This window comes from Coturnix japonica, chromosome 9 (assembly GCF_001577835.2).
Source record: "Coturnix japonica isolate 7356 chromosome 9, Coturnix japonica 2.1, whole genome shotgun sequence".
Taxonomy (NCBI): Eukaryota; Metazoa; Chordata; class Aves; order Galliformes; family Phasianidae; genus Coturnix; species Coturnix japonica.
The window spans coordinates 6746585-6770773 of NC_029524.1; the positions used below are offsets into that span (position 1 = coordinate 6746585).

General features: G+C 41.2%; 1 long non-coding RNA gene across 1 annotated transcript; it reads left to right on the forward strand.

Annotated features, from left to right (window-relative positions):
• Positions 1–9231: 9231 nt before the first annotated feature.
• LOC107318012 lies at positions 9232–19517 on the forward strand. Its single transcript, XR_001557107.2, has 3 exons — positions 9232–9436; positions 14966–15115; positions 17673–19517. It is a non-coding gene; the product is annotated as an uncharacterized LOC107318012 (long non-coding RNA).
• The last annotated feature ends 4672 nt before the right edge of the window (positions 19518–24189 follow it).

A 24189-nucleotide genomic window follows, 5' to 3' on the forward strand; every position in this document is an offset into this window, starting at 1 on the left:
CTTTTTCTGTCAAAAAAAAAAACCCAGACTTTGTCACCAAGCTCCTGCTCCCAGCACTATCCGAAGCCAAACCATTCTGGATTTGGCCCAAAATTAGCTGTCTTTTTTTTTTCTTCAGATCAGAATGGACAAAGAATGATCTTAAATACCAGCTGGAACTTCCCAGCTGTTTGTGGCTGCTTCAATTTTATACTTAAATTATGGGTGATCAAAACCATTGATGATTAGTATTCCATACGAGTGCCTGGAGTCCCAGTGCTGCCATGTGTGAAATGAGCTGGTGTACAGAGCAGCTGAAAAATAATCCCAGCCTTAACTCTGCTCTGTCCCTGATGGGATGAAAAAATCTAAGGCGAAGGTGAACGTCCTCGTACTGTATTCTGCCTTGTTTTAATAATAGATTTTCATTTATAAAGTTGGCTATTACTAAGAATATTGACCTATGACACAAAAAAAGCTATCTGGGAACTCCAAGGTTTCTGAAAGTGGAACGCAAATGCTGCTTACAGCCATGGTTCATCCTCATCTTGAATATAATATCACGCTAGCAAAACATTTATAGTGTGAGAGATATGTGAGTCCAAGTATTGCACCACTAGTTTTAACTGAAGACAGGCCAGAATTTTCTGTGGTGTTCTCTGATGTATATATAGCAGAGTGAACAACCAAGTGCAAACCTGAGCATTGTAAATCAAGCTCGAACTGTCCTGCGATGAACAGGGACATCTACAGCTTGATCAGGCTGCTCGGTGCCCTGTACAGACAGAACTTGTTCTTAATTCTGATTGTTTTTTTAAAAATAAAAGTAAATACATTCCATGATTTTTAAAGTTATGGCCTTGCAGGAAATTTGTTATATTTTGGACTGGTTTCAGCTGGGCAGAAGTCCTTTTTAAGAAGAGGAAAAATGCTCCTGCAGAGATGGGAAAACTATAAGGGAACTGCAGTCATCTAAATCTTCCATACCCTTGTAAAACTTGTCACTTTATTGTTTCTGGTTTAAAAAAGAATTGTAACAAGAAGTTCTCAGGTTATACCAAGTCCAAGCAAGTACCTAATTTACTAGGTAAGATGTTCATGTGAAAACCAGCATCACTTTCAGCTGCAATGCAGAGCTCAACCCAAATCCTTTTTAAGCTTTTAAAGAATTATTGTCACTTCCACAAATTCCATTCTGTTTGCTGTTTAATCTTGTGTAACATGCAAGTAAATTAATTCACTGCAAGTCTGTAATGTTTTTTGTTTATGTGCCTATATTTAGCCTGCTTTATTTGTCGAGGGTGATTGTGATTCATTCAGCTACTGGCAAGTAGGCAGATTCCTATGTACTTTTTGCAATGTGCCAGAGCACTGAAAAACAGAAAACCAAATGATTGGGTTGAAATTGTCCAGTTTCTGGCATTTCCACAATGAATACCTCTTATCTACTGCGTAGTTTTTCATTGCTTCAAGGATAGGAATCTTGTCCAAACAAAATTTCATGTGGCATCATCCAGTCTATGTAATAACACTCTGAAAGCAGTCTTGAAACCCAATTTATAGTGGTTTATTACTGTTTTTAACTCTTTTCTTCTTCTTTTTTCTTCCTTTCCCTTTAGTAGGAAAACCTGGTTTCTTTGGAAAATCCCATCTACAAAATCTGAAGTGAAATTAAAAAAACAGAAACAAAACACAGAACAACCACAGCTGTTGTCACGCCTGGTTAAATAGAGAAAACTGGGGGGAAAAAATAATTGAAAACAGAAAAGGTTAAATACAGAAATGTCATTGTGAGCTGCAGCTGAAGTTCTTTCTGGTTTTTTTTGCCTCATGGCCACCTGCCTTTGGTTTGTCAATTCCAGAATGGTGCCACCTGTGGGACCTGTGGTGCACCCACATAAACCGGGACTATGCACGGTAAGGGAGGTACAGGTCTGGACCTAGGAGTGCATGTGGGACTGCAGGTACTGAATGCATTCCTGATTATGTAAATGTTTCATCAACTATAGAAACTTTCCTGTTTCAGCAGCGAGGAAGAAAATGGAGGAACTGGGGAGGAATCTCTTTAAGCATCAAGAAGTGGTGGTGATCAAATACCTGCTGCTGGATGCTGAGAGTAATGCAGCAAGTGTACAACCTGTAGCTCAGGTATCTTATCCCGTACCTTCACGTTCTGCTTAACCATGTGTCATTTTCCATGTTTCTTATTTTAGCTCTTTCCTAAACAAATAAGTTGCCGTCTTCTGAAAGTTTCCTACTGTTTGAGCTGCTGCTATACTCAGCTATCATACTTTGATAATCTTTTTTGTTTCCTTCATATTTATCTTGTCTCTTCTACTTCTGTCCTTTGTTTCTACCATGTCACTTGAGGGCTTATCTCTTCAAACTCTTTCAGGACTGTCTGCACTTTCATAGTACTTTCTTTCTTCCTCTACTTAAAAAAAGTAAAATAGTTTAATCATAACACTGGTTCCCCTCTTAAGTCACTAAATAGCAGGAATTGTGTGTTCTGGTCATATACAGCTGGACTGATGTAGTATTTTTCAGTGACTCTGAATTCACTTGACTGAAGGCTCTTTTGCTAGAGACAAAATACTAAATCACTTCTTTTTTAGAGCTGGAGTTAGAACAAGCTCTTTGATCCAGTGACGGGAAAGAGTTGATCCTGATCTTTCTTGACCTCTGTAGTTTTGGCTGAATGTTGAGTCATGAGCACATTGAGTATGTATTTTTCCTGTCAGCAATCAGATCAGTTACAGTAAATTAAAATTTATAGCATTGTCTTAGACAAGCCTAGATGTTGGCATGAGAGCTTAAACAGTTCATAGTAAAATTGCTTATCTACATGAATAAAGCACTTTGTCACTGTTCCTACAGAATGGACAACTAGGATTAGCATCTCACTTAAACTGTTGGTTCCTGGCTCTAGCGAATGGCCATGTGCCTTCTCTGTGTAACTGCTGTAGGAACAGACAGCTGATCTCTGGCAGCTGAATGTAGAATAGTCACTATAAAGAAACTGTGAAACTCTACCATTTATTTATTGTTTTGTTTAAGTTTAATTTTATTTGTTTTGTTTTGTTTAAGCAATGACAACTTTAAAAGTATGCAGCACGGTTAGGTGGTCATATTCATGCACACATCTAGAATAGGATATATTCCATCTGTCATACAGTTCATGCTGGGGGGTTTGCTTAACAGGACCTTCTTTATTAATGGCTTTCTCATTTTCTTTTCTTCCTACACTTGAAGCTTGAGTATTCTGCTGACTCACTGGGGCTTTGAAATGTGGTGCAAGTTGCATATAGATGAGGAAAAAAAAGTGGCCTTGTTTGAATACTCATTCTTGCTGGGATGGGGCAAGGTGCTTCAGTTCTCAAAAGTTACTGCATAACTTTGCTTAATACCCATTAGATGCAACTGGAGAGTAACTATTCTTTAAAAAGCACTTTTGGAGAGAGATTTAATAATGTCTGGATTATTTTCTGCCAGCAAAATTCACACTAGAAACTCACTTATGTACAGATGGTAGGATTGAAGTGAAGCATTTGACTGAAACTTGAAACTTCGTCTTGTGAAGCACCAAGTCTGTCTGTCACTGAATCTTTGTTTGCTTACTGATACCGGTAAGCGTTGGTAAAAAAGCAGCTGAAGATGGATTTGAGCTGGGCCACATCTTGCTGGAGGAGCACAGCTTCCTAATCTGAGACAGAAATCTCACTTTTCTCTTTTTGTATGCAAGTATTTGGGAAAGCAGTGTCCCAATAATTATAGAAAGGACACGGAGAAGAGAGGGTTTGTGTTTTCTTTTTTAATCCACATCAGGTATAAGCAGACAGATACTATCCTTCAGAAGGAAGACAAAGAGACAGTGGTAATGCAGCATTAAATACAGCCTTAAACACAGAAGTTTTCCATCACCAAGCAGACTGTCTAAGAGTCCAACAGTTTGCAACAACTTGCAATAACAAAGCCTTCTTTTGCTGGCAGACCTTTGCTAAGATGTATAGAAACAGTTTGATAGATGTTACAGAGCATATGTTACCGTATGTTACCAGCATATGAACTTAACAGTGGTTATGGAGATCTGGTAGCACACCACTGAGGCATCCATGCAGAGCTTGATTTCTCGAGTGACTCAAATCCAGCCTTATTTTCTTTTTTTTTTTTTACTCAGGGATTTTGCTAGACAGGACTTCTTAAGTGCCTAGTAAGAAACATCAGGCAGTCTTCACAGTATTCACTTTGCATAAGATGTATCTTTTTCCAAACCATTTCAGCTAAGTGACTTCTAGCATAATGTTCGGAGTCCAACTATACTTCATTGGTTTGAGAAGTTAAGCCAAGATAGTTCTGGATAATCTTTGATGTGTTGCCTTTCATGTAACTTCATCAATAGAGTAAGTTAGAAACCTGGTGTGAGAGGATTCTGGTTACTGTTCATGAAAAGTTACTTCTAGTTAAATACAGACAGATAAAGGAGACTCAGCATCTCATCCATCTCTCTTGCTAACATTTGTGCTCCTATACTCCTTTTCCATTTTGGTGTAAAAGTGTTCCCCGTGGTGATAACTGTCTACAAACATAACCTCTCTCACGACAATGGCAAAGTTCCCCTCAATCTTCTTTCAGCACTTTGCGCTGTATGGGTACTGTGTTTCTGCTACACTGCGCCTCACAACCATCTCCTCTTTGCTTTTGACAGAAGGCAGCTGCTTTTCTCCAAGCGAAAGCCTTCCTTCAGAAGCCGTTGAGTTCATCTGAAGCCTGATTCAGTGAATTCTTGGAAATTTCTTCCTCGTCAGAGCGTGCTCTGCTTTGCTCTTTGACACAGTAATATTTAAAGTGTTTTCAATGTGAACGCGCTGCAGTATATCCTTCATGTGTTTGGCAACATCAAGAATGGGGAATGCACGTCTGCAGCCCTGGGAGCTCTCACAGGAGCTTTCCATGAATTTAAGCCCCAGATGATGTGAAATTGGCCTTTGGATCTCCGGAAGTTGCATGAATGATAAATGTCTTTTCAGACTGTTTAGGATCACGTTAACTGAATTTCTTTTTTTCTTTCTTTTTCTTTTTCTTTTGTTGCTTTATAGATACAAAAGTTTGCTTTCTGACACTGGAAATTCATGACATTCTGCTTTCATTTTAGTGGTATTGGAGGAAGTGTTCATGGAGAAGAGGTAACTTAATGAGGGACTCCAATGAACTGTATTCAGAGACCTCTGGCTTGATCTGTACTGCATCAGCTGGTACTGGGGCTTGGTGCTCAGTTTAGGGACTGAGACTGGGGTTGCAGAGGCAGGTGCATATGGAAATCTTTTTCAGCATTACATTTAATGCACTGATTCTACACAACCTCTCAGTTGATACTACATCCTTGTTTGCTTCCATCTTCCAGCCAAGTTCAGTTATAATGATTATAACTCGCCTATATAAATCCCCTTCGCTATTTAATTAGTTATTATATTTTCCTCATATTTATTCTTAAAGGCTAATGCTGTGATTTCTTCAGCAGCTGTTATGTCTCATTGCAGGCTGGCCTCTTTTGCTTAGTGAGGAGTACGAGTGCGGTATATATTTTTGTACATGCTTTTTATGATCGCAGTCTCTTGCAAATGGCTTTAAGTTCTATAGGGATAAAAGACGATACATAAATCTCTGATTATGATTATTTTGACTATTCTAACAAAAGCTGGCTGAGGAACAACAATCTGACTTAAAAAAGCCTTTAAGGTTTTGAAATCCCCTGTTGGAAGGGGATCAAACTTTCCACTGTCTGTGAAGCAGAGCTGTTGAGACATCCATTTTCATATTCTCAAGGTCAAGCGTTTCTTACTTGAGGTTTTTCCCTGTAGCTTCAGTGAAGGCCTCAGAAACCTACCCTAACTAAATGTAAGTTGTCTCCACTGAGCGTTGCAATTCTTATTTTGTTCTATTGAATGAAATAGATTTAGTAAAAAATGTTTTGATGGGTGCGGACATTCATATTTCCAGAGTTTCCCAATGGTGGAGAAAACATCTTTTATCAGAGCAGAGCATGAGCATATATGTGAATTTATTGTGTTTAGTGCTTTTTGAAACAGAACTTAAACAGGTGTAGGGTTAGTAAATAATTAATGAGAATTCGTATTTTGGATGCGTTCTTTAAGAGAGTTCAGTACTGGGCCAATTTGAACACACTTCGCCCTTAGTTTTGTGTCTTTCTTTAGTCATTCATTTGTCACTTACCTTGGATATCCTCAGCAAGCAGAAAAAACAGCTCTTTAAAATGTATGGAGGCAGCCATGGTAATATACAAAAGATGTGGTGCTGTAACAGAATTATGAAGTGACCTCTGGGACAGCAGTGAGGTAGATAGCTATCTTTTGAAAACTGTAATTTTCCTTTTGTGTCCTCTGCAAAGCTGGCTGATCTCTCTTGTACTGTCCTCTCCAATATGAAGCAGGCGGTGCTAGATTCACTGTGAGAAAATGGGGCCAGGTCCAGGCCCAGTGTGCCTTGCCTGGATGCAAACTGTGGTCTGCATTGCGTCAGTGTGGTCTCGGGCCAGTGTATGCAGAGGCATGTGAATCTCAGTCTTCCTTGCTTCTGGTGCTCTTAGTTGCACAGAGCAAACCCGCATGTAAAGTGTGGTAAAAGTACTGACAATGAAACTGTAACCATGAGTGAGCGCTGCTTGGTTTGTAGGAGTTAAGGATTGCCTCCCCCTGGGTTAATCCCTCATTGACTAGAAATCGAGTGATCGCCATTCAGGGCAGCATGCGCTCTGAAAAGAATAACAAAAAAGAAATATCTAAAACCTATCATTATACTAAGGTAGATAAGCATGCAAATAAATCATTGCAGATTGAAGAGCAGCTAGTTACAAGGATGTGTTTTTGAGGTGTTTTGTTTTGTTTTTTATAGTTCCCGTTGAAGTAGGAGAAGGAATAAAAATAAAATCAGATCTTGAAAACCAGATTTCAGCTTTCAAAAGAATGCAATTAGAATATTTGTTTATCCTCCCACCTCCAACATGCCACTGCTCTGGGGGATTCAGCTATTGCAATCATAAGAATGATTTTAATTTACGTGGGAAATGCATCTTCATTTTGCTGTGCTTATAACTTGCTGGAGGGAGATGAGACCCCTTGCTATCAAGTATGTTTATGGGAAACTTCAGTTGATAGATTACTGGGAGAAACACTTCTGTGTGATCTGTAGGAAATTAAAAACACCTCCACTGTCAACAATGGTGTCATAGCCCTGGGGTAAATTCTTATTGCTGTGTTCTTATCTATGATTGGAGTCCTTGGAGTTGCTCATGCAAATAGAATGAGTGGAATTCTGTCAGCCTCCACCACCTGTAATGAAGTGGTACATCGGGGGAAGGTACCTCTACCAATCACCTTGCGTTTCTTAATTCTTCAGTGCTTCCATCAAAGAGATCTAAACCAAAACCTTTAAATCAAAATAGCATTTGTGAGGAAAAGTCTAATGGAAGAAAAAACACCACAAGAAACTGAGATGACATCATCCTTCTATTTTACTATAGCTCTGAACTAGTATAAGTACGCAGTACTAGTATAAGTACTCTGAAGTAGTATGACTTATACACTGAACTAATATAAGTAAGAATGCAGTGGATTCTTTGCAAATCTTTTCATGACAAAATGTGCTCTCATCAAGAACGTTTTTGGAGGAAAAATGATCAAAACAAAGGAATGTGAATAAGTGAAGGGAAAGAATATAAAGACAAACAAAGAGCTAGAATTAGCTTGCCTCAGGATTCTAGTTTGCTAAATTTTAGTTTGTGACATTTTCTTTGCTTTGGAATGCAAATGAATATAACAAAGTGTCACAATAGGGGGAAAAAATGTTCCTTGTCAGCAATAAATTGCCACTGCACAAGTATATTAGATCCTGCTGGGGAGATGCCCAGGCTCTTCTCAGAATGGTTCTTTCTGTCTATTTCCTTGCCTTAGTGTCAGCCATAGACTTGTACTAGAAGACAGTTCCATAGGCTTTGGCAGATACTCTTTCTCTGGCATCTGACCTAATCCTGCAGAATGAAAACCAGCCAGTACACTTCAGCAAAAGTTCAGTTTCACGAAACACCAACATGTATGAACTGTCTGAACGAGCATGTGTAGTCCTTCATCTTAGTTGAAGAGCTGTTAGTTGTTTCAATCGGATAGAGCCTTGGAATAGCCCAAATTCCAGTTGGATGGGCTCTGAGCAGCCTGATCCCGGTGGCTGGCAACTCTGCCCACAGCAGGGGGTTGGGACAAGATGATCTTTAGGGTCTCTTCCAGCCCAAGCCATTCTGTCAATTTATGTGTGGGGCAGTGGGATCAAATTCACAACAGAATGCTCGTTTTGATTCCCAGCATCTCACAGGCACATCTCATTTTCTTTCTGCTATTTACAGCAGTGATTTACTTGGAATGCAGCTGAAAAACTGCAAAAAGCTTTCTGATCTCATTCATACAGAAATCAAGAGAATTCTCCTCAGTATTAATGCTTTCTGCATTGAGCTGCTAGAGACTGAAAGAAAAAGCTTTCAGTGCAGACACTGCCTTCATAGATTCACAGCAGGAATTTGTACAGTGTTCTACTTCTGCTTGACCCAAATCTATGCTACTAATTTCTGACTGAAATCAATAGTTGTATTAATAAATACTGTTCCAAGGTGTGTGTGTGAGCACAGCGCTCAATACCAGAGAAATGTGTATGGTTATTTCCATGGTATTAAAAACGTTACATTTCATCTTAAGATGTATGTTCAGGGAACATACAGGTCTAAGCTCTGTTAGGGTGTCTGGTTAGTGTGTGCATCTGCATTTAGATTGTAAAGACGAGGAATATTGGCCTGAGTGGGATCTGTTCTTTGTCACTTGCTTTAAAGAAATGCAGAGCTTTACTCTGTCAATGACGCCTGATTCTTTTTCTTACACCTTGCTTGAGTTAATTATTTTGAGACTCTTGAATTTAACATTCACAGTCCAACCTTAACTGGGTGTGGGCAGCATCAGAGACCATATACTCAAGAAAGCAAAGATGGCCTTCTTCCGTTCACATGCTTTTTCATATCGTCTGTGCTCAGTTGAACATCATGATTTTTGATGGTAACAGGAACATCAGTTTGAAATCTAATTCTTTCCAGTTCTTCTGTCCTTTCTTGGCATGTTTAATGGGTGGTGGGGATTCTCTGATTTAATCTTCCTGTTCTTAAGTGACCTTCTGCAGCATGAGTTCTTTCCACAGGAAGGAAATGGATTTTCAGATGTTGCTAGGTGACATCTAAGAGTCTCTCTCTTGGTGAAGAACAGAGGTGCCCTGGGAAACCAGTCTGACTGTGAGAATGGAAATTTCCAGATGTCTTAGACTCCCTTTTGTAAGCTGGAGTCTGGTGAATTTAGCATACAAATCTGCAAGCCTTCCAGCTGAATCCAAATCATCTCAGTACTTACAGGTAACTGTTTCTGCCCATTTTAATGTATTATTGTACATAATATGGTGTGCCCTCCTCACACAAGCTTGGTGCAGGAATTATGGTGTAAGTTGCTGCATGGTTGGAAGGCTAAGTGGGTGACTGCGGGGAGATGGAGGAGGAGCGTTCCAAAGCGTAAAAGGATGCTGAAAAAGGAAGGGAAGGAACTGCAAACAGAGCGAGACACGATGGGCTTAAATTGTAGTGGGGTGGCAGTTTGGATTGATGTTAGGAAATCTTTCCAGTGGGCAGCCTAGCAAAGCTCTGGAATAGACTAGAGACAATTCTGTTAGGGAAGATTTTCATGCAACAGTGGTTTAGGAATCATTCAGATTTTGAGTAAAAGGATAGAAGGTCAGGACTCAGCAGCTCTCAAGAGGTAGTGCATTAGCCTTTCCCAACCCGAAATTCCTACTAGAGGAATGAGATACAGGAGATTCCATTTTCCTGCATCAAAGCAGGTGATCAATGCAATGCACATATCGTACAGGATGGGGAAATCAGCTCCTGCTAAATGCAGAAGTCAGGAGATATTTTCTAAAGTGTTTCCAGCTTATTGCATCCCATCCAAATCTGACTTGTGCCATCTGTGGTAAACAGGCTATTGGCAGCTCTCTGTTAAATGGCCTTCAAGGTTAATTCAGGCCCTGTTTTAGATTATTCTAGTCTTGCAGCCTTCGTGTCTGTAGATTGCCATTGGCTGCTACTGTGCACATAAAAGCATTATACTGTTCCCTGCTCAAGAGCAAGCTTTCTCTCTAAAAGTTCATGAATTTTGTTCTTTCCTGTTGATGTTGGCAAGTATCTATCAGAGAGCGCACTCTGTGTTTTCATTGTGGCCATCTGTCCTGGTATTAGCAAAAATGATTGCATAATCCAAACAACAGAATCCTTTGAGAGAGGGGGAGAAAGAAAGATATACACAAGTCACATGACTGACATGTACCGCAGTGATCCAAATAATTATGGAATCAGAAATAATAATAATGTCTTAGATTTCTCAAAGGAAAAATGCTCATTCTTCTGAGGAACAATTAAAAACACAATATACAATAAAGCACCCAAATGTAATACAAACGAGTGCCTCGGGCTCCAGAGCACTTATAAAACAAAGCCATTGTGGTGCATCTTTACAGTAAGAAACATAATTAAAACCCCATTCTTGACAAGGTGAGTCACTCTTTTCTTATCTGAGTGACTCACATGGCTTACTTCTCAGGGTGACCTGCTCTTGTTTTACACTGGATGGTCAGAGATCGCAGCTCCTTGTTCCTGTACTTGCTGTGGTGCATTTGAGGAAGCATGTGTAGGCACTGATTTTAAGTGGTCTTTACTTCAATGGTACAGATGGGAAATGTGGTTTATTTGTCATGATTACTGAACTGATGAGTCGTGTCACTTGAAAGAAGGTAAAGTTTTGTTGTGATGGGGAGTCTCAGCAAGCACCAAGTCCAGTCAGTCTGGTGGGAAAAGATGCAGAAATCTGCAAGTAAGAATTCAGCTGGCCAGGGAATTTTATTTATTTAAAGCAAAATTTGCAGCCATCCTCTGTTGTTTTATGAAGTAACTTCAAGTTATGTGGTTTTCTCACTTCAGCACCCTTGGCACAAGTGAGCGTTGTTGTTTCTGGGGTTGTCTGAGCGCTGGGCTGGGGTGTGACTTTGGGTGACTTCTCTAAAACTCAAGTATTGTAAAAACTTTCGTAAGGAACACATCATCTTCACTGCCTTTCACAAGCTCTGTTTATGATTTTATTCCAGAATTAGTTATTTTCATGCCAAAATATTTAGTTACGATATTCATAACAAAAATAATTTACTGTCTTTGGTAGCAAGTGTTTTTTTTTTTTAAACAGTTTGTCTAATTCTGTCTCTCAACTTTATAATGAATCGGATGAGATCCATCTATTGTCAAAGACAGAGACAGAGGCAGAGCAGCCATGATAACTGCCTTCTTTGATGTTCATATACCACGCTTGAAGAAGAGCACATAAAGACTATACCTTTATGCTTTCAGTAATTTACAATAACCAACATCAGGTTTATTATGCTGGCCAGTAAAATGTAATTTATTTTATTCTCTCGGAGAGAGACTCTCAGCATATGATGTGTTATGGTTACTGGATAAGAGGATCAGCGGCTGGTGTGATTTATATGCACTCCCCATAACATTTTGCCATTTTTTTCCCGTATATGGGAACTGTGAGGATAAAGAGGGAAGATTTGAAAACTAAAGAATACACTTTTGATCTCCAGGGAAACAAGCTTTCAGATAAAAGACTCTTTGCTGCCCCTTTACCAACACAAATGAGACTGGAAAAGGGACTCCTCCCAGAGAAGATGGATGTACCTTATGGTAGCAAACATTTAGTCTTAGATGACGTTCCCTGTGAAACAGCAGGGCAATATGCTTTTTCCTTTCTAGGCAGAACTGCTTCTCAAGACAGAAGTCAGGTCTTGTTGTGAGCGCAGTGCTTGTGTGGGGATCCTGCAGAAAGCCAGCAGCCCCCTGGCTGCCTGAGGCTGGTGTGAGGCTGGACAGGATGAGCTCCAGGGGACTCTTCTGGCCATTTGTTCTCTGCTTATTTTTCTTTAAGGTGCTCTGCAAAAACCTGGAGGGAGGAATACGTAAGAACAGAAAGGACAAGAACACAATGGTGGACAGCCCAAAGTGGCCTTTTGTAGGTCTCAAGGTACTTTACTATACAGATGTTATTGTTGCAGTAATGAGAATATTCCTGGCATTAAGGAGCCTTTCCTTAAGGCAAAATAGAAGAGTCTGTTTTCTTCATCTTTTTGACTGTAGATGCAAGGCAAAATTCAGTGGTCTGCTGAGCTAAAATTCTCAGTGGGAGCTGTACCAGTGGAGCTCGTACAGAGGCAGCACCAGACAGATCATCCTCCAAGTCTATCCAGGTTGAACTTGGATATCTCAGGAGGACAAAAAGTGGCCCATAACAACCTTGTAACGCTACACAGTTTTGCTCTCTGAAATTCTGGAAGCCTTTACACAAACAAAATTGAAGTACAGTGCATTGTACAAATAAAACTGAACCACAGCAAAGCAGATTTCAATAAGGAAGAGCTTGCAGCAGGGGCTGTGTCTGGAGCAGGACTCCCCGGCCCTACACAGCACACAATATTAACAGCACAGAGAGCACAGCCAAGCTATCTCACATAATGAAAGTCTGATGCCATGGAAGGACTGTGTACACCAGTGCAGTAAGGGACGCTGCTGAAAGCATTGCTCATGCAAAGACTTGCTCTTCCTGCCTCTCCCTTCTCCACTCTACATAGTAACCAGGGGTGCAAAATGTCGATTATGTTATTGCGGAGGAAATTAAACCAAGCTCTTAAATGCGGAAACTCTTTCAAAGGAGCTGAAAGGAGTGTCCTGTTCTTTGTGTTTACAGCTCCAAGGGGATCTCTGAGAACAAGAGCTGGGGAAAAGGGTGAGCTACTAGTGTAATTCTGAGCATGGCAGCAGGCTGTGCTGGACACAGCTCTCCAGGGTTGACTCACGGTAAGGGAATATTACAGCATGTCCTGCCTCTAAACCAGGACAACTGCACTGCTTGCTCATCCCATCCTACCAGAGCAGAACCACAGCCTGTCCTTAAATACAGGGCCCTTGTCACTTCCATTTCAGCTCTTGTTGTTTCATTCTGGAACCTTCACCTGAGTCACTAGGAGAGACAGCTGGTGTTTCAATAGCCTTCCTTTTCACTCCCACTGCAGTAAGCTTGGAAATTGACTTCTTTATTTCTTTCATATTTTTATTCTCTTTATTTCTTTATGCTCTCATAGGCACAGAGATGTGAGGGAGTCTCTTTTTTACTGTGGTGATTATTTTGATTATCTGGTCTGCATTTTTTGCTTTGTTTGCACAACACACGCTTGTTACTGGTTTTCAGAAACAAATAGATGGTAAGAGGGATGAGCACCTTTGATGTTAAGGACAAGGTGTTGGCTTTTACAATCATAATTTGCTCTGCAATAGACTGGACTATGGGGTGAATCTTTACTGGAACAAATGAATGAATGCAATGATTTCGTGGAAAACTCATGTAGCTGAAATTCCATCAGATTCCTTCTCAGGATTTAACCTGTCAAGCTTAGTTTAGTGTGTGTAAAAGTGATGTCAGCTCCATTTACAGCCCAGGAATCACCTGTTGCTGGTAACAGGAAAATTGGCTGCCGACCTTGTCAGCTCTTAGAAGTTAACTGTGAGCTTGAGAGGGATCCATTTCCCACCCCATCAACACCAAGTGGCTGCAAAACAGCTTTAATGCATTTTCAGCTTTCATTTTCACTCAGAAACATAACATTTTTAACTCAGTGTACATGATAATAAAAAAGTATGAAGGCATACCACAATGTTCCCAAACATTTAACTTCATATTTTCTTATCTGGTCTTCCATCATTTTTGGAGTGGGAATTGATGTGGGACTTTTTTCACTATTAAAGACTGTCAGTGTTGTATTTTACAGATCCCTGGAGCAATAGCCCTCTTTCCTTTTCAGGTCTTTAAGTACTGAAATAGTTGGTGTGGATACTTATTACAGAAGCAGAACTGGACAGTAGTTCATGCGTCATTGCTTCAAGCTATTTGCCCAGACAGGTAGATGTTTCTGCATAGGTTATATCTGACTCACATTTTGAAGGTTACTTTCACATCCTTTGAGCACCAGAGACCTTTCCTCCTCTGCATCTGTTTTATTAAAGGCTTTAAAAAACACCATTCAGGAACTCCAAAGATGAAGTGAAATTGTTTTTATTCTTGTTTCTTTCTCAGAGGAATCCAACTCTTGCAGATACTGAAACTGATGGCAATAGATAACAAATCCAGTGTCAGACTGACCAAAACCCAGGTAGCATGGCCAAATGACTCTTGTTCTTTAGTCAGAGACCTGTCAATTACTTCAACAGAGTCATGGACCAAGAGTGTCACTTTTCATCCTGTGACACAACATGGAACATCAAAACTCATTCTACAAAGTTAACAACAGCCCTTCAACCCATGTTGTTGCTCGTATTGTGTGCCTATAAGCGCTCCACTAATGGCAGTGGAAAGGATGGTGAAGACTCTGCCACTGCCATGAGTTCTGTGGTTTGTTTGCTCTTTTATGGGAAGCTTTGTTCTGGGCTGAGAATTGCGCAGTTGGCTGCTGGGTGGTGTCTTGGTAGATCTTGGCCAAGCTACTTGGATGCAGTTGCTAAATTGAACATCCTGAAGTTAAATCTTTGCATCTGGGAGACAGGTGGTAAAAGAGCATTTGGGTTTGCTGCTATAGTTACACTTAGACGCTCCATTAGCACAGATGGAATCAGTAGCAGCACAAATGAGTCCTCTGGAACAGAATTGTTTGTATCTGTTCTGAGGTAAAATGAGCCATCAGGAAAAAAAAGAAAGTGCTAGTACACTTGTAATCTGTACGCTTTGGGGTTTGTGTGCTTTATTGTGTTTTTTTGTTGTTGTTGCTTGATTCACTTGTTGTTTTACTGACACAGCTCTGTATCAGGACAAAGATCAGGAAGCATCGTGCATCAGCAGCCTAGGAAATGTATCACCATCTGCAGAAGACAAATGTATGAATCTACATCAGTGATGAAAGTATAACCTACACTCCAGTGAGGCCTGGCCGTGTGCAGAGGCACAAGGTATGGACTATTCTAGTTTGAAGTGAGGGGCTGCCTATTTTGAATGCCAATATGGGAACTGTGGAGAATTCCCATAGGAGTATTTTTTAACAGGAACAACATGGGTAATGTGTATTGAAAAGAAAACCTTGAGCATCTTTTAAAATGTTTACAGGTTTATTTATCCAAAGGGAAACAAAATACATCAGGAAATATCTTAGCTCTTCCCTGTCCTTTTGTACTTTCTAAGAGAGGAAATAGTAATAGAAACATCTGAGATGCAGATATTAAACATAATAAGCACTCTTTAAGAAGCCTGCAGCATTTTTTCATCCAGCTCTGTTGGATGTTTTCCTGGCAGAGTCCCTGTTGTGCTATGCTGTGAGCACTCTGCTTTTTGTCTCTGGTCTGGCAGCAGTGACATCTGGGTGCTCCCAGTGATCTGCTGTGTGTGGCAGTGCTGTGGGACCTCCTGGCACATGGCAGCTTGGGCTGAATGGGGCAGGAGACATTGTGCCCAGCAGCCCAGCTACAGGATCTTTTTGCAGCATGGATCCATGTCCTCTCCATCGCTCTATGCACCTGGACCTGACCAAAGGCTTGTGTACAGCTATGAGACTTGCACTAAGAGGAGCAGGGCTGTTCACACTATGGCTGCCCTGGGGAACTAATGAGAACTGGGACAGCACTCAGAAACATGCTTTACCCACTTAACTAGTCCTCATCCTTCTTAATTCATGCTCTAGGGGAAACAAATAGCATATCGCACACTGCAGCCAGGGAATTTAGTGTGGCTGAAAGCTGTGACATCTGCAGCTATTCATTTTCCAAAGGCTGCCTTCCCTTTCTCTAATGTCATTGGTGTTACGGATTTTTGCTGTGCTCCACTTGGATGCTGTTCATACAGTTACTTACACACGCTCTTAAATGATTTAATGAAATATATACAACGTTTTACTGAGACAGTCTCTGATTTATTGATTGCCTGCACTGAGCTTGGTTTGATACAAACACTGAAGAGGAGTTGGGCTCTCTTTTGGTCTGACTAATCTTTAGCAGAATGCAACAGACTGAAATGTAGCCTTTGAGAGCTTTGACTTAAAAATAAAAGATGAAGCTCTCCTCCTGCTTTGTCCTGAAGATCTAATAGAATGAGAAGGATGGAAAGTCAAATGTATGTGTCACACAGTGCCACTGTTTTTGTTCCTGGTGTCAGGTGTGAGAAGGAGGAGGATCAGTATTGCCTTCCCCAGCTGCTCAGTGGGTGCTCAGGTCACATCTCTTTGGTTTAACCAATTACCCATACTTGGAAAAAAAGCTGCAGTAACTTTTTCTGAGAGCAGGTTCTCAGCTCAGAGGAAATACGTGCCAGTTTAAGGTACAGTAAAAGACATTTAAACTATTGTATTGAGGTGCTTTTGCCACAAGGAGAAAGCAGGCTTGCAGGCAGCTGCCAGGTCTCAGCTGGTACCCACTGCCTGCTGATTTATGAATCTGAACTCTGACCCTCATCTCTAGTTCTGTTGGCATCTGCCTCTGCTTAAGGGATTTGCCAGCATAGCTATGCTAGCAAAACAGTCCTCGTGTAGACTCATCTTTTACAGAGGGAAAAGTGCCTTTACTAATACAGTTTACCAGATCTGTTGAGTGAAATAAGCCAGACCAGCAGAAGAACTTTGAAACTCTGTGCTCCTGGGCTTTGGCTGCCAGGGTTATGTAAGTTGTATCTAATTAGTTTAAGTATAGCAGCAGTAGCTGATACTGGAGTGTTGGCCTTGTTTTCCTTTAGATTCTTGTAAAAGTCTCATTTGATGTTTGTGAATAGAAGAAGAATAGTAAAGATGGGGACATGCAGACGCTGTGTGCTGCAGTCTTGCCATCAAACAGCCTGGCAAATGGAGTGAATATTCGAACTGCAGTTGACTTCATCGATTTCAAGGGAGCCTCTCAGACAGAGATATCTTTACCAGATTCAAGTCTAACACCAGGCTAACGTAGCCAGAAATCAGCTCAGGGCTGTGATTTGGCTACGTTTAAGGCAAATACCCTTCATGTGTAATGAATGCTGTGGCATAATCTGATCTGTCCATTGTAGACGCTGATGACAAGTCAGAGCGCTTAGTCAAAACCTTGTAAGAAATGATTCATAAAGATAGATCTGTGGGCTTTGGTTATAAAAATTTAGGTCATTAAATATTACATACAACTTAGTGGGGAGGTCAGTGCTGCATTCTCCAACTTCAGTGCTGTATTACAGTTAATAATATGCATAGAGTGAACGCTCATTAACAGTCTCATTCTCCAATTTATTTTTGCTCTGATCCTAATTCTCCTGTCTTCAATACTGTCTGAACGCTGTGAAATCCCTTAAAGATGTTGCAAATGCAGCCGTACAGACAAGTTGCCAGGAGTACTTGATTATAAAGCAAGACTCCCTGCCTAGATACAGCTCCAGTCAAGTTTTCATGAGGATGGAGAAGAATATTAAAGACTTCAGAAGTCTTTGTCATATTTTTGTGCTATAAACACATATATATCTGATATCTCAAGGCAAAAACTGTTTCTTCTTACACCCTAGATGCTTTTGCTTACCTTCACAACAAGCTGGATTGTGAAGACTGCATGAGTTTAGAGAAGCTACAGCTGAAGTATCAGCTTTGCAGCTTGGACTCTACCTCCCCTTCTGAAAGCAGTCATGGAGTCTTTTCGTGCTGCTGGTAAGCCCAGGCAAGGCAATGAATTCTTTCTGTTGTCTGTCTGATGTGGTGTTTTGCTGTGTTTACTCTGGGCTCACATTTTGCCCATGTTCTAGGGACTCTCTGAGACACTATCAACATATTTACTGTTTGAAAAAAAGGCTGGAAAAGCTTCTCACAAGTTCTTCCTTTAAATGCTTGTGTGCATTCAGCTGGAAAGAGGTGGCAAGACCTGGTATTTTACCCTCCTTGGCTGTTAGCTCTACTGATGCTGAATACTAATTCCATGCTGAATTATGTTTTGTGTGCTTAAAATACAAATATGGAGAGATATTTATGACCAAGAAATATATGCTTAGTATAAATTTACAGAGTTAATAGATAAGATGGAGCACTTATATTAGGGCTGGTTTATTTTATTGCTATCGTTAACCTTCATATGGAGTTTAAATCTAGCTGAAAATATGTGACAACTGGAATCTAAAGAACACAGTACATTTCCATGTACTCTGCTATTTCCTCCATTAGAAAATGCACTTGTGCTGCGACAGTGGTCCAGGGAGATAGGAGAAGGAAAAGCAGAGGCCTAGAGTGGACTGCAAGGGTTGGGAAGACTCTGGCTCTTGTAGGTGTAGCTGATGAGGGACCTCTGTCACCTCTTCGTTGGTATCATTGATCCACATTGTCTGTCTGCAGTGTTACAGAGAAATGTGAACTCATGGCACTGCTGAGGTCTGCTGGGAACAGTGTTTTTAGTACATCCTGCTTCTAGTGGATTTGGGAGCTGTGTGAATAGTCTTTTATGGACCAAAATGTGCTTGAGCTGCACTGTCAGGAAGGAGTTTGTGAGGAGCTGAGTGAGGCAGAGAGGTGAAGAGGAAATATGAGCAGCTCATTTGGATTTCTGGAGAGCATTTGATAAATGTACTTTCAAAAGTAACCAGCGGTGAACCCAGGTCCTTAACTCTGATCCCTAACCTGGACTTCAAGTCACCTGCATTTCGTTTGGGATTCTGCAGAGCTTAGCTAAATGCCATGGCAGCACATTCTCCCTGTCTGCTTCAGCCAAGTAAATCCCTCAGAAATACAAATTCTAGTGCTTGACAAGAGCTGTGCACAATATTCCTGTTACAGTTGATATTCAGTTCATACAAGGAGAAGGAACAGCCTCAATATTTGTTTTGAAAAACAAACATGAAGTTTCCCCCCCACTGGTCTTCTTATACACATTCCCTACATACTTCTGATCTCTGTGCCTTTATAGGGGGAGCTCCAGATAAGAATATTTAATCCCCCTGTTCTCATGTGCTATTTTGAGTTGGATTCTCCTGAATGTCAGTAGGAAGTTGGCACACACTAGGCTCTGATACACATGGATGTTTTGCCCATGGTGACTTGAGATGACAATGCCAGATGTCATTTTCAAAGAGGTGATTTTTGTTCATGGCAGTTCTGGATAGTCTTAAGTTGTTCCTTAGTGTTCAGTTCTCTACTAATACACCAGGGAATCATTTAGGTTGGAAAAGATCCTTAACATCAAAGGCAACCATCAGCCTAACAGTATGAGTACATCACTAGAATACTAGAACCTCCTTCAAGGCAGTTATGAAGTGACAGATTTTCCCTTAATTTCCTCTTCTCCAGACTGAACAGCCTGGTTCCTTCAGTCTCTCTTCAATGTCTTGTATTCTGGTCCTATCATCAGCTTCATTGCTCTTCTCTGAACACAGTCCAGCAACTCAGTGTCTTTCTCACAGTGAAGGACCCAAAATCAAATGAAATAATTCTCTGAGTGAATAAGCAGAGGAATATCCGCTCCACAGGGAAAACAGGACTGCAGAATTCACTTTCAGTAACTCCCTCCACAGCACATCAGTAGTAAGACTGAATTCAATTAATTTCCCCTCTACAGAGTTTGGAGGAGGAAGGAATCATGCTGTAATGGTGGTTTTCTGTTTTTAATGAGCTAAGGGTTTTATTTTGCTTCTGGCACCATTTCATGAAAAGGGTGATGAACCAGGAAGAATCTATGGATTTTGGAAGCCACTTGAAAATCAGCAGGCAGAGCTTTTCCAGCCTCCTACTTTTATACAGGTCTCTGAATTTAAGAGGCTTGAAAAGCTTTGTTTGAAGAGGTAGTGCAGTGGGCAGAAAATCTTTGTGATGTCAGTGTAACTCCAAATTAAACTGGAGTTATTTTACCACTCTTATTTTAGTTAAAATGGGCTGCAGTGATTGATGCTGCCTGTCTAAGATGCAGCCGTGAGAGTGCAATGTGAGAGTGAAGGCTGGAATGGCAAAAATAGGTTGGAGGCTGAGGATTTGCACTGAGCCTGAGCAAGTGTCATTTGTTCCATCAAAATTATTTTCTTATAGCTAAATTTGGTGACTCTGACCACTGAACAATAGATGGGTGTTTGGTTTCTGTTATTGGTACTTTTTTGAGTCTTTTTTGTCAATATGATGAAAATTGCTCCCCCCCCTCCCCCCATGCCATCTCAGTCTGCAGAGGCAATGGAAGATGAATGCCTCTCATAAACTTTCTGTTTTTCTCTTTTCTTTCTACTTATGTTTTGAATTAAGTAGTGACCTGGCTTTCAGGCAGATGAACTGCAGGGCTCCCTGTGCTGGCTAAATAAAAAGCCCTTTCATAACCATAGGTAAAAGGGAGAAGTGATCTGGGGAGAAGTGGGTCATGTCCAGGGACACACAGGCGCTGGAACCCCCATCCCTCAAAGACTCACACTGAGCTTCCCAGCTGAGCAGCACAGTAGTGTCGCTGTGTTTGATGTCCTCTTCATTTCCTGTTTGCTGAATGATTTGAAAGTAAAACAGTCAGCCAACCAAGAAGAAAAAATCTTCCACAATTACAAGCTGAGCCAGCTCAGTAAGCCCGGCTGCACAAACACTGGCAGAAGCTGCCCAAGGGGCTGTGCATTTTGCATCCTTGACTCCACATACAGCCTTGGAGAGTGCTTCTGAATGTCCAGATGTTTAGGAGCATCATTTGCAAGGGCCAGTGTCACCCTTGGGATCAGAGTGCCCGAAGATGAACGCTGCTGGCAGTAAGGCAGAAGCAGAAGCTGGGAATGGCAATGTCACCTCAGGTATCCCTACAAGTATGGAAGAGATTAGTGCTGGAGGACCTGAACAGACACGAGCTGACTAGTCACAGTATGACTTGCAGTCAGGTATACTCTAATCATAGTAAATAACACAGTGTGTGTCAGCAGTGACCTGTAACAAAAAGAGAAATCCTTCTTGTGTTGCCTGCTGCTGCAGGAATACAGGTTCTGCAAGGTGTTGTCTTGAAAGTACTTATTTTATTAGGGAGGGGAGAAAAATGTAGGAAGAAAAACCCATGCACCAATATGCCACAACCAATATAAACATTGGGATATAAGAAATTCAGTATCCAGAGACTGCAGGTAGATATATAACCATCCACCTCAGTGCTACGGTAAGCTGATAATACTCTATGGCAAACAGAAGTTCTCACTGTCTGAACTGTGAGTGTATTGACCAAGGCTTCTTTGTTTTTTTTTCCCAATAGATGAAATGCTTCTGTGTGAAGGGGGCAAATATCCCAGTGTGGTTGAATCTTTTTTTAGGAAAAATGTTTAGTGAATTGATCTTTCTGAGCAAAATTCTGTGAAGGGCAGCATTAGTGAAGAAAAGGTGTGTTTTCCTTTCTGAAAGAAAAATGTCACCCTGCCACCTACCATTCCTAATCCCCTAAGCACTTGATTGCTGTGTCTACTGATAGAGGGTTTGAAGGCATAGAATCATTTCCAGGCTCTGTTAGTGAACTGTTCAGTCACTTCTGTAAAGTCATTTCTTTCTTTGCTTCACCTTTGCCATCGGTAGAAGATTTTCTGGTGGAAAGCACTACTTATGAGCAATTTTCTTCATGTACTTGAAGCAGATGCTCTGTGTGTAAGACAGCGAGCTTTGCTTTCCTGACCTCAGCTTGGCACAGAGCACAGGCAGGCCTAGAGCTCAGTGGATTCCAGGCCAGATCTGTGCAGATCAGCCCTGCACCTGGGAGTGCAACTGCAGATGGTTTGGGGACAAACCCCGCCAGTGTGTCCTTTCTGTGCTTCCCAGCTCAGCTCCTGCACCCCCACTATGTCTACGCTAGTGAGGAAGGAAAATGTTTCCTACTGAAGCTTAATTTCTGCTCTGAAACATAAATATTTACATGGTGGTCAGTTGTGAGAATCTGTAAGTTTCTCAGGCAAGATGGGAAGAAAAAGGATTGTTGTTTTTAAGAGCCTGGGAGGTGCAGCAGTTAGTGAGTGACCGGATAAACACTGAGGATAGTAGGTGAAAGTGTGATGATAGATTCCTCTTTGCTCTGAAGGTCGCATGAAATGGTGCATGAGAGTATGTAAGTGCATGAGCTGTTGGACTGAATTAAAAAAAAAAGAAAAAAAAAAAAAGTTTTGAGGGAAAAAAAAGCTCCAGAGCTCATTGCAAGTGGGACTGCAATGAAATGCAGTGCATTTTAGTGGGAGCTATTGGTAATAGGTGAACCGTTGGATTGGATGATCTTTTAGGTCTTTTCCAACCTTGGTGATTCTATGATTCTATGATTCTAAGTGTATATGAACTGTTTAAAGGGGAGGATGTTACCAAGAGAATGTATGTCCAAAGCCCACCCCAATCAGACTACTTACAAATGGTTGTCAACCAACCCTCTCAGGTGCCCCAGAATGCTCACTTGCACAAAGGACTCAGCCAAGGCACAGCTCTCCTCCACCTCACTCCTTCTCTCTACAGCCAGTGGCATCTACAGCCTCTCTTTTCATTTACAGGCAGTGCAGGTGTTTCTAATGTTGGCTTTCAGACTGTGGAACAAGCACTAAAGATGGCAAGCACTCTAGGTGGTTCTTTTTAAGTTTTTATCTTGCCAGCTGATCTCTCTCCCCTTTCCCTTCTGACTGATGCTTCTCCTGTGAACATCCTTCTTTTCTGCTGATGGACTGATTTATCAGATATGGTCTGCTAACATCACAGAGCAGTTGTTTGAAAAAAAGGAGAAAAAAGCTGTATTTACTGGGCTATCTTCACAGAAAATTCACTCCATAGCTTGGGAAACATTAGTACTTTGGCTTTCTGAAAGTTAGTTCTCTTTGAAGCAGGGATATAAAGCAGTAGGTGCTTTCTCTCCCAAGAAACTTCATTAAAAATAGATGATAGGACATAATGCCTCCGCATCTGGAAACATCTCTCTTGCCTATACAGTGCAAGCAGAAGTAGAGTTGTGTAGGGTATCTCTGTGAAACATAGATGAAATGGAAAGTTCGTCCGTATGTTGCAAGTCTGACACATCAGTGGCAGGCTTCGGAGATCATGGGGGATCCGTGGGTTTTAGTGTCATGTATGTATCGATTAGGTGATTGATTGCACCCTGTGGCTTTCTCTGCAGCTAACTGCCAGAAAATAACAGCTCCTCCTTGATGTGCAAGGACTGTATTGGCTCCCTTATGGGCCTTGTGCACGTATAGGTGGTCTGGCCTTATGCAAACCTACATGAACAAAACACTCAACGGAAGAAAATTTGGGGCAAAATATCTGCCCACTTATTTTGAGGAACATGCTGGCTGAGTGGTATGATGGTGCAACAAATGCACTGGTCATACATGCCATATTTGTCTGCAGTCTCAACTTTGACACCTCTTCCTTAGAGTCCTTCAAAGTAGGGCAGCTCTAGCATTGTGCTTGGACTCTTCCTTGCCCTCCTGCCTTATCTTCTATTTAAAGTTATTTAATCTAATTTCAGGAAGTCCACATGAGATTAAAACTTCCAGCTCTAACATTCAAGATGCAAATCCTATTAAATCCCCACCTGTAAGCCGAGTAATATTCAATATTGATAATAAAACTGAAATTAAGTCAGTTTAGCAGTTGGTACAGACAAATTCTGTGGCCTTGTACATTCATATTAATGGGCAAATTTGAAAATGGGCAGCCCAATACAGAAAGGACATGGAGGTGCTGGATCAGGTCCAGAGAAGGGCAGCAAGGCTTGTAAAGGGCTTGGAGAATATGCCCTATGAGGAGCAACTAAAGGAACTGGGGCTGTTTAGTGTGGGGAAGAAGAGGCTGAGGGGGGACCTTATTGCTCTCTTCCAATATCTGAAAGGTGCTTACAGCAAGAGCGGGGTTGGTCTGTTCTCACTGGTGACAGGATTAGGGGAAATGGCCTCAAGTTGTGCCAGGGTAAGTTTAGGTTGGACATCAGGAAAAACTTCTTTACAGAAAGGGTTGTTAAGCACTGGAATGGGCTCCCCAGGGAGGTGGTTGAGTCACCATCTCTGAATGTGTTTACAGTTCCTCTGGATGTGGTACTCAGGGACGTGATTTAGCTGAGGGTTGTTAGAGATAAGGGGAATT